At 38.5% G+C, this 10,427-nt stretch overlaps 1 pseudogene; it reads left to right on the plus strand.

Annotated features, from left to right (window-relative positions):
* The first annotated feature begins 8,720 nt into the window (after window positions 1-8,720).
* On the plus strand, window positions 8,721-10,160 carry LOC102861932 (annotated as a pseudogene).
* Window positions 10,161-10,427: the final 267 nt, after the last annotated feature.

A 10,427-nucleotide genomic window follows, 5' to 3' on the forward strand; every position in this document is an offset into this window, starting at 1 on the left:
CTAAAAATATTTAAACATTAAAAAAAATGGAGCTCCCTAGCTCAACCTTTTTATAAGACATATTTGTTTCATTTGTTTGGCAGCCCATGATATATATTGTTTGGGAACACCACAATTTAAAGGCATCAATCCTTCTCAGTCTTCCTTATTGATTGTCCAACTTTCATATGAATATGAAGCAACTGAAAATACCATGGCTTGGGTGAGGCACACCTAAGACATTAAACTAATACTTCCATTCTTTGGCACTTCAAGGAAGTCCTGGGCAGCTGTTTGCTCAATGCAATATGCCTTTTGATTCCTTCACTGCTAGTTTCTTGAGTGTTGCTGATGGATCCAAGTGTAAAATCCTTGATGACTACACTCTTTTCTGCATTTATCATTGTCTATTGGTCCAATGGTGACAATATTTTTTTTCTTGATGCTGAAGTGTAATCTATACTGAAAGCTTTTGACCTTCTTCAGTAAGTGCTTTAAGTTCTCGCTTCTTGAGCAAGCAAGTTTTCATGAGTCTTTTTTTCAATATCAATGCCACTTTCTTCTTCATTTGGTCCAGCTTCATGGATTATTTGCCCAACAAACAAACTGAATACGTGTAGAGAAAGAGTAGACTCCTGATGCACACCTTTCTTGATTTTAAACCAAGCATCATCTTCTTTCTTGCAGAAATGGATTCAATGTGGATTGCAGCTCAACATCTTTATCAAGAAGACAAAGATTCTCAACACTAGGTCAACTGGCAGCACCATGATAGATGAGGAAGAGATGGATGTTGTTAACAATTTCAGATTGCTCAGCTCCACCATGAAACAAATAGGAATTCTTTCAGTTGGTTGGCCAGGTTTCTTCCAAATTCCAGCAATCTTCCAAATTTCTTAGTAGTAGACTAGTGAGAGTGTCCAGGGCTGCATCTGTTTGCTGAAACAGATTGGTATCCCATGCAGTCCTAGGATTTACTTCTTCCTTTAGTATCGTTTTCTCTTTATCTTATGCTATTTTCTGGAATGCTTCAGTTGTCAACCAATTCTTTTTGGTACAGTGACTGTGTATTCCTTCTATCTTCCTTTAAATATTTTCTGTATATGGTTTGAGATGTGGATCCTGTTTCAGCTTTCTGCAGGAAACAGTCCAATCTTGCCAGCCCCATTTGTTGAAGACATTCTCATTTTGCCATTTGATAGCTTTTATTTCCTTGTTGAATATCAGTTGACCATAGATGGGTCAATTTCTGGGTTCTCAATTCTGTTCCATTGGTCTATGTGTCTGTAATTGTATCAGTACCATTTGGTTACTACTGCTGTGACATCGTTTTGAGGTCAGGAAGTGCTCTCTCTCCCATTTCCTTTTTGTTTTTCACAAGTGGTTTGCTTATTCAGGGTCTCTATTCTCCAAATAAACTTGATAATTTCCCTTTTGATCTGTATGAAAAATGAATTTTATATCTGTATTGGGATTGCATTAAACATGCAGATTATTTTTGGTAGGATTGTCATTTTCACAATGATGAATCTTTCTATTCATGAAAAGGGAACATTTTTCCAATTCTTTAGGTCTTTTATTGTGTCTCATAAAAATGCTGTGTAGTTTTCTTTGTATAGGTCTTTTGCATCTCTAGTTAGGTTCAATCCCAAGTATCTCAATTTATGGTTGGCTATTGTAAAGGGTACTGCTTTCTTGGTTTTCTTTTCTAAGTTTTCTTTGTTACTGTAGAGGAATTCCACTGATTTTTTTGGATGTTGATTTATATCCTGCCACGTTACTAAATTGATCTACTAGCTCTAACAGTTTTTTTGGTTTTGTTGCTGTTCAGTCCCTGGGATTTTCTGCGTACATTATCATGTCATCTGCATGTGTTGCTGTTGTTATGTGCCGTCAAGTCACATGCGGCTCATAGGGACCCTATGTACAAGAGTCCTAAACTCTGCTCTAATCTGTGCCAATCACACTGTCTCTGACACTCCTATCCCGACTACCCCAGTCACTGAATCAATCCACTTCATAGAGAGTCTTCCCCTCCTGCGCTGTCCCTCCACCCTCGCAAGCATGATGTCCCTCTCCAAGGACTGGTCTCTCCTTACAACATGTCCAAAGCATGTTAGACAGAGCCTCAGAATCCTTGTCTCCAAGGAGCTACCCTGTTTAACCCTTTCCAGGATGAATCTGTTTATTTTCCTAGCAGTCCATAGTACTCTCAATACTCTTCTCCAGCACCACAGCTCAAAGGCATCAATTTTCCTTCTATCCTCCCTGGTCATTGCCCAACTCTCTGATGCATAACAAGTGATTGCGAAGACCATAGCCTGTATCAGACGCACCTTAGTCTCCTGAGAGACACCATTGCGCTTCAGTACTTTAGAGGGGTCCCTAACAGCAGACTTTCCTATTGCAATACACCTTTTAATTTCCTGGCTACTCGTGCCAAGGGTGTTGACTGTGGAGCCAAGCAAACTAAAGCTGTGAACAATCTCAATCTCTTCACCATCCATCCTGATGCTGCCAATTGGTCCAGTGGTGAGAATCTTTGTCTTCTTGACATTGAGCCTCAATCCATATTGGGTCCTTGACCCTCTGCAGAAGGTGCTTCAGGTCCTCCTCAGTTTCAGCAGGCAGGGTTGTTGTTGATAGATCTTCTACCGATCTTGACCCCACATTTCTCCTCATAGAGCCCAGCCTCCCAGATAATCTGTTCTGCATACAGGTTGAAAAGGAATGGAGACAGGACACATCCCTAGCATACACCCTTCTCAATTTTGAAACCATGCAGTGTTCTCTTGCTCTGTTCTGATAACTGCCTCCTGGTCCAAGTATAGGTTTCACATTAGAACGAAAAAAACCCTACTGAGTGGGAAAAAACATTTGGCAATACCATCTCAGACAAGGGTCTCATAACAAAAATTTACAGTATCCTACAGGGCCTTCACAAGAAAAAGACTGAAAATCCAATTACAAAATAGGTAAAAAACATGGAAAGACTTTTCACAGAGGAAGACATTTAGCTGGCCAAGAGACAAATGAAGAAATGCTCAAAATCACTAACAGTAAGAAAGATGCAAATCGAAACCACAATGTGATATCATCTTACCCTAGTAGCAGTGGCAATGGTTAGCAGGGTAACAAGTAATCAATGTTGGAGAGGGGGTGGTGAGACAGGAACTCTTATACATTGTTGGGGGGATCATAAAATGGTACAACTACTCTGGAAGGCAGATTGGTTTTTCCTCAGGAAGCGGACCATAAAATTTCATATGACTATTCCATTGCTTGAAATATACCCTGAGAAATGAAAACTAAGACACAAACAGAGACTTGTACACCAATGTTCATAGCAGCATTATTCACCATAACAAGAACATGAGACCAGCCCAAATGCCCAGCCACAATGGAACGGAGTCAGAAATTTTGGTACCTTCACACAATGGAATACTATACAGCATGAAGGAAAAATTATTTTATAAATTACTTCCTAATATGGGAGAGATGCAGAGCATTATGTTAAGTGAACTAACTCAGTCTCATAAAGACAAAGACCATTATTGTTGAATGAGCATGAGTATCCAAGGATAAGAGGGGAGGTCTTAATCACAGGGTCACACAGTATGATGACTGGAGAGAGGAATGGGTAAAGGAAAGGGGGAAAGATCCAGTGTGAAAAACAATGTATACAAACTTTATGAACCTTGTAATTAAACCAGTATAAAATAAATTTTAAAAATACCTTCTGTATTACTCAATTTTTTAAAAAACATAGTTTATACTGGTTTACTTACAAAAGTTCATATATTTGAATTACCTGATATTTTGCTCATAAAATCCTCCAGTATTGAAATACGTGGCTTGAACTGTCTCTTCAGTTCTTTCATCTTGAGAAATGATGAGCAAGCATCTGAAAGAATTAAAGAAAATCCCAGCATGTTCCTGGTTTTCTACTCTTTGTATATTTTCTTATAATGTTTTGCCTTGTCTTCTTGATCTGCCATTTGAAATCTTCTGTTCACCTTTCTTCTCTAATTTCTCCTTTTCATGTTAGCTTCTCTACATTCAAGAACAAGCTTCACAATCTTTTCTGATATAAATTTTGGTGGATCCTTTTCTTTCATTCTTGCCAGTTTTGTCACCTTTTATTTTGATTTTGACTGGAATATGAGCAACTGATCATTGTTGTACAATCAGCCTAGTCTTGTTTTGACTGCTGATATTGAGCTTCTCCATTGTGTCTTTCTACAAAAGTTGTGTTGTTTTGTGCCACTGAGTCAGAACCAACTCATAGCTGGCTTTCCAAGAGGAGGAGATTGGCCAGCCTCCAGGGGAGCCACTGGTAGATTCGAACTGGACATCCTTGGCATTGTAGCACAGGTTCTTACCAACAGGTCATCAGAGCTCCTCTAAGTCCTCTGTTTTCCATCACATAATATTCGTCTTTGCAGTTACCATTTGTTTTTGGTTGTTTTTTTTTTAAAGGTGTTATTGTAATGTACTATCAAGCTGGAACCAACTCATAGGTGACTGCCCAGTTGGTTTTCAGAGGCAGTAAATTAACATGGGAGTTGATTGTCCATCTTTCTCCCATGGAGAAAGTGGAGGGTTTGAACCACATGCCTTTGGGTTAGCAGTGTAACTCCTTACCATTAAGCCTCCAGCTCTCCCAAAAGGTTATTATTAGCAATGAATAATCCATTGATTGTACAAAATTCTATCATGTGATTTCTAGTCTCATTTCTGTCATGAAGGTCCTGTTTTCTAAAAACCAATCCTTTTCTTTGCAATTTTTGTATTCTGGCCAAAAACACATTAATCAGTCATTAATGTATTTGCAGTCAAATGCTTTACCACTGAGTCATTAATGCATCTAATTGCATCTTTAACTAATTTCAGGCTGCAGAAATTGGCTGACTGCAACAAGTCTCCCTTGTCTGTGAATAGATATCCTATCACTGACAGCATTGTACTTCAAGACAAATTTTGACATATTCTTTTTTGATGATGCAACACCATTCCTCTTCAATTTGTCGTTTCCAGCACTTCAATTTGTCACTGTATGAGAGATAGTATAAATCATGATCCATGTCAAATATGAAAAGATTTCTATTTGAGGTGACCAGGATGTCCCTCTCAGCCTTTTATAGAATTCTAGTCTCAACAGGTTTTTCTCTGAGTTCTTTTCATTGACTATATGTTCAGTCTTATAGATGTACCACTATTATTCTACTTTTGCCTCAGTTGAAAGAAATGCCATGCTATTGCCAAGTATTTACCACAAAGAACAATGCTACTCTAATGTTCTTATGCATGTATATTTTTATATTTAGTCTACTTCCTGCCCATGGAACAAATTCCAAGCAGGAGAGATTAATTTTTCAGAAGAAAGGTATATTAATTTGAGATGTATTTTTCTGATTTAACTTCTAAATATCCTTTAACAAATCACCTTTCATTGCAACTGTAAGGATTTTTTTTAAGTTTTATGTTTCTTTATACTTTTTTAATTACTCATATACATTATATTTCATGCACGTGCACTGTGTTTTATACAGGCTTTCATTTACATTATATTTCTTCATTTATATTGTGGAGGTTCACCTCCTTACTTTATCTCTTATGTGTTAATTTTATAAACCTTTTATTGTTGTATTTTTGTGTGGATTCTATAGATTTTTCTAAATACCCAAGACCTCCAACTGTCAATTAACTATAAGTAATTAATTTTTCCTTTTTTTTTAATTGTGCGGAACTTATTCCCCACACTTTTATTCGTTGACATTATGTTTCGTACAAACATTCCCCAAAATTTTGTTTGATAAAATTAATCACCATTGGACTATGCCCACCATTACCTGGTCTTTCAGGTCACCACAAGATCTTTCCCATTTACTTTACCCCCTTCATCTACCTATCAAATTATGCAATCCTGTTATTTTGCCACTACCCTTTCTCACTCCTCTGTTTCGATCCCTTCCCCCTTTGAGTCCTCATACACATTTTACTCGTTATCATTCCATTTTTACAATAATGGTCTTACACAGTATTTGCCACATGGAGCTGAATTAGTTCACGCAGTACAATGCTCTCCAAGCTCTCTGAAGTCCTGAGTGCTGTGTAGTACTCAATCATGTGAATGTACCACAATTTCTCAGTCCATACAGTTGTAGTTAGATATTTAGGTTGTTTCATGTTCTTGCAATGGTGAATAACATTCCTCTGAACATTGGTGTACAAACCTCTGGTTGTGTATAAATTCTAATTTCCTTGGAGTATATTCTTTGGAGTGGAATAGCTGAATAATACGGAGCTTCTGTGTTCAGTTTTTTAGGAAACACCTAATTGCCTTCCAAAGTGGTGGTTATACCATTTTACAATCCCATCAAGAGTATGAGAGTTCCAACCTCTCCACATCTTCTCCAATATGTATTGCTTTCTATCCTGCTAAACCTTGCCCCTGTTACTGGGAGAGGCTAGGCTCTATGAGGAGGAGTGTGGCATCAGGATTGGATTAATAACCTGTGTTAAGCATATGACACAACCTTGCTTGCTGAAAGTGAGGAGGACTTGAAGCTCTTGTTGAAGAAGATCAAGGAAGAAAGGCTTCTATATGGATTGACTCTCAATATCAAGAAAACAAAAATTCTTACCACTGGATTGATTGGCAGCATCATGATGGTTGGAGAGGAGACTGAAATTGTCAACAGCTTCATCTTGCTTGGATCTACAATGAATACCTTGGTCCTAGCAGTCAGGAAATAAGGAAATGCATTGCACTGGGAAAACCTGCAGTTAGGAACCTTTCCAAATGATTGAGGAATAGTGATGTCAGTTAGAAGACAAAGGTGAGTTTAATTCAGACTATAATCTTTCTGATTACTAGCTATGCATCCAAGAGCTACACAATGAATAAGGATGACAGAATAAGAATTGATGCCTTTGAGAAGCTGGACTATATGAGGAAGAACGTGCCAAGGTTTGGAGAAAGGCACATAAACAACATTCATTCAGATGATACAACCTTGCTTGATCAAAGAAAGTTAAAAGGATTTGAAACACTTGTGGAAGATCAAGGACTACATCTCCACATCAAGAAAGCAAAAGGTCATCACTACTGGATCAATAGGCAACATCATGACAGATGGAGAACAGACTGAAGTTGCCAACAATTTTATCTTACTTGATTTGTAATTACATTCTTGTTATCAACAGTCAAGAAATAAAAAGATACACTGCACTGGGAAAATATACTGTCAAGAACCTCTCCAAGGTGCTACAGAGCAATGATGTCAGTTTAAAGACTAACGTTCAACTGACCCAATCTGTGATCTTTTAAACTACATTTTATGCATCTGATAGTTAAACAATGAATAAGGATGAAAGAAGAATAGCTTATGCCTTTGAGAACTTTTATCAACTTTTTTGTGGTGATGGAAAACAGTACTAAATATCCCATGGACTGACAAAAGAATAAACACATCTATCTTGGCTCCGTCTAACTTACTTCAGACATGTAGTGAGGAGAGACCGGTCCTTGGAGAGGGACATCATGCTTGGGAGGGTAGAGGGACGGCGCAGGAGAGGAAGGCCCTCTATGAGGTGGATTGATTCAGTGACTGGGATAATTGGGATGGGAGTATCAGAGACAGTGCGATTAGCACAGGACAGAGCGGAATTTAGGGCTGTTGTTCATAGGGTCGCTATGAGTCGCAGGCAACTCGACGGCACATAACAACAACAACAACATCTTGGATAAAGTGCAACCAGAGTGATTCTTAGAGGCAACGATGACATAACTTTGATCCACATACTTTGGCCATGTCATAAGAAGGAATCAGTCCTTGGACAAAAATCATATTGGATAATGATGAAGATGACACAAGATGACACAAGATAGATGTGGAGTTTAGTTTTCAAAATGGCATTCCTAGCCATTGAATTTTACTTTCCCGTGTGAATGTGCAGGAACCTACAAATAGGGTATGGGATTCCCTAGTCTCACCAATCCATAAGGGGATTGGCTGGTCTTGCTATTGAATTGACCAGCTGTAGCAGTCACAGTGGAGAGCCATAAACTTGACATGAAATGGAGAGCCAGAGACCTGACATAATATGGAACCATGGAATTGTTACAGCTTTGGAACCAGACTTAAGAACTTTTGCCCAAGTTTGTTGAACAACTGGGGGGAGTGTAAGAGCATAATTTGCAGGACTGAGAAGTGTAACACTGGCATAAAGTCAGGCCTAAAAACAAAGTTCACAGCTGATATGCCCATGGACACCTTATGGTTCTGTGTGTTTTTTAGCTATCCCATGGGATTTTGTACCCAGTAAAGCAGTAATATTGGTGTTAAGATGAGGAGAAGGAGGTATAGGAGCATGAGGGACATGTCTGATCCCATGGAAATTGGTTTTGAGTTGTTGATGATGTTGATGGGGACAGCTCCCTTTTGTGAAGATGATAGAAATGGCAAAAAAAAAAAAAAAAGAATTGATGCCTTTGAGCTGTGGTGTTGGAGAAGAGCACTGAACATCCCATGGACAACCAAGAGAACAAACAGATATGTCTTAGAAAGAGTTCAGCTGGAGTGCTCTTTAGAGGCAAGAATGATGAGGCTTCACCTCACATACTTTGGACACATTGCTAAGAGAGGCCATTCCTTGGAGAAGGATATGTTGTTGGGCAGAGAGGAGGGACAGCAAAGGAAGACCCTCAACCAGGTTCACTTTTAGTGAACAAGAGCATGTTCCCAAATTCTTCAGTTTTGGGACGCCCTCCCTTTACTCCAAACCATCAACAACATAATAACTTCTTTGCCCTATCACCAGCTCTTTATTCACACCAGCAGCTTATAGATGCACAGTTCAACTTTCAGAATGCAAGACTTGTCTAGAGCTGTGTCATTACAACAGTTGACATATGGAAATGTCAGTCCAGTACAGACCTCAGCCTCCCCATTATTCCGAGGAAGGAAGAGATTAAGCGATGAAAAAACCTTCCACTTGAAGGTAAATGGCAACGTTTCCATTCACCCCACCAAGAGCCAGCTATAGTTAACCAGATAGTGCCTTTATCAGGTGAAAGAAGATACTCAATGCCACCGTTGTTTCGTCCACACTATGTACCAGATATAGTCAGATGTGTTCCACCCTTTCAAGAAATATCATTTTTAGAACCTAGAGAAATCACACTGCCGGAGGCCAAAGATAAGTTGAGTGAGCAAATACTGGAGTTGTTTCAAGCATGTCAACAGCAAGTAAGCGATTTAAAGAAGAACTTTGTTGGACAGTACTGCAGAGAGAAATTCAACTGTTATTTCCACGAAGTAGACTTTTTTGGGTTGGATCTTCCTTGAATGGATTTGGTACCCAAAGTAGTGATGGTGATTTATGCCTAGTTGTTAAAGAAGAACCGGTAAATCAGAAGACTGAAGCACGGCATATACTCACCTTAGTCCATAAACACTTCTGTACTAGACTTTCTGGCTACATTGACAGACCTCAGCTGATTCGAGCAAAAGTGCCAATTGTTAAGTTCAGGGATAAAGTCAACTGTGTGGAGTTTGACTTGAATGTAAACAATATTGTTGGAATAAGAAACACTCCTTCTCAGAACTTATGCATACCTTGAAAGTCGAGTTCGTCTGTTAGTATTGGTCATTAAGAAGTGGGCAAGTCACCATGAGATAAATGATGCCAGTCGTGGTACTTTAAGCAGCTATAGTCTTGTTCTGATGGTTTTACACTATTTACAAACATTGCCTGAGCCCATCCTTCCATCCCTACAAAAAATTTACCCAGAGTCTTTTAGTCCTGCTATACAGCTGCGCCTTGTCCATCAGGCTCCATGTAATGTTCCTCCTTATCTCTCAAAGAATGAATCAAATCTTGGGGACCTCTTACTGGGCTTTCTTAAATATTATGCTACAGAATTTGACTGGGACAGTCAGATGATTTCAGTTCATGAAGCCAAAGCCATTCCAAGGCCCCATGGTATTGAATGGAGAAATAAATACATCTGTATAGAAGAACCTTTTGAAGGAACAAATACAGCCAGAGCTGTGCATGAAAAGCAGAAATTTGATATGATCAAGGATCAGTTTCTAAAGTCATGGCACAGATTGAAATCCAAGAGAGATTTGAACAGTATACTACCTTTAAGAGCTGCTAACCTGAAAAGATAACTGGCCTCTGTTTCTTAGTAAATTCTGAGAAATAAAGAACAATAGTAACATAATGGCATTTTGTTTACCTCTATCATGGCTTCTTTTAAATTCTTCTTGTCTTCATGTTTCATTTTTTTAAAGGACATGCTTACATAAAGATTATATATTTTATTATGACATTTCCTAATAAAACTTTGATTTAAAAATGTAAAAAAAAAAAGATTTTATCCTTCTTGGTGTTTTAAAGAGGTCCTTGGCAGCAGATTTCCTCAGTGCAATGGGTCT

This window comes from Elephantulus edwardii, unplaced genomic scaffold (assembly GCF_000299155.1).
Source record: "Elephantulus edwardii isolate Elephantulus edwardi_28Jun2011 unplaced genomic scaffold, EleEdw1.0 scaffold00169, whole genome shotgun sequence".
Classification (NCBI taxonomy): domain Eukaryota; kingdom Metazoa; phylum Chordata; class Mammalia; order Macroscelidea; family Macroscelididae; genus Elephantulus; species Elephantulus edwardii.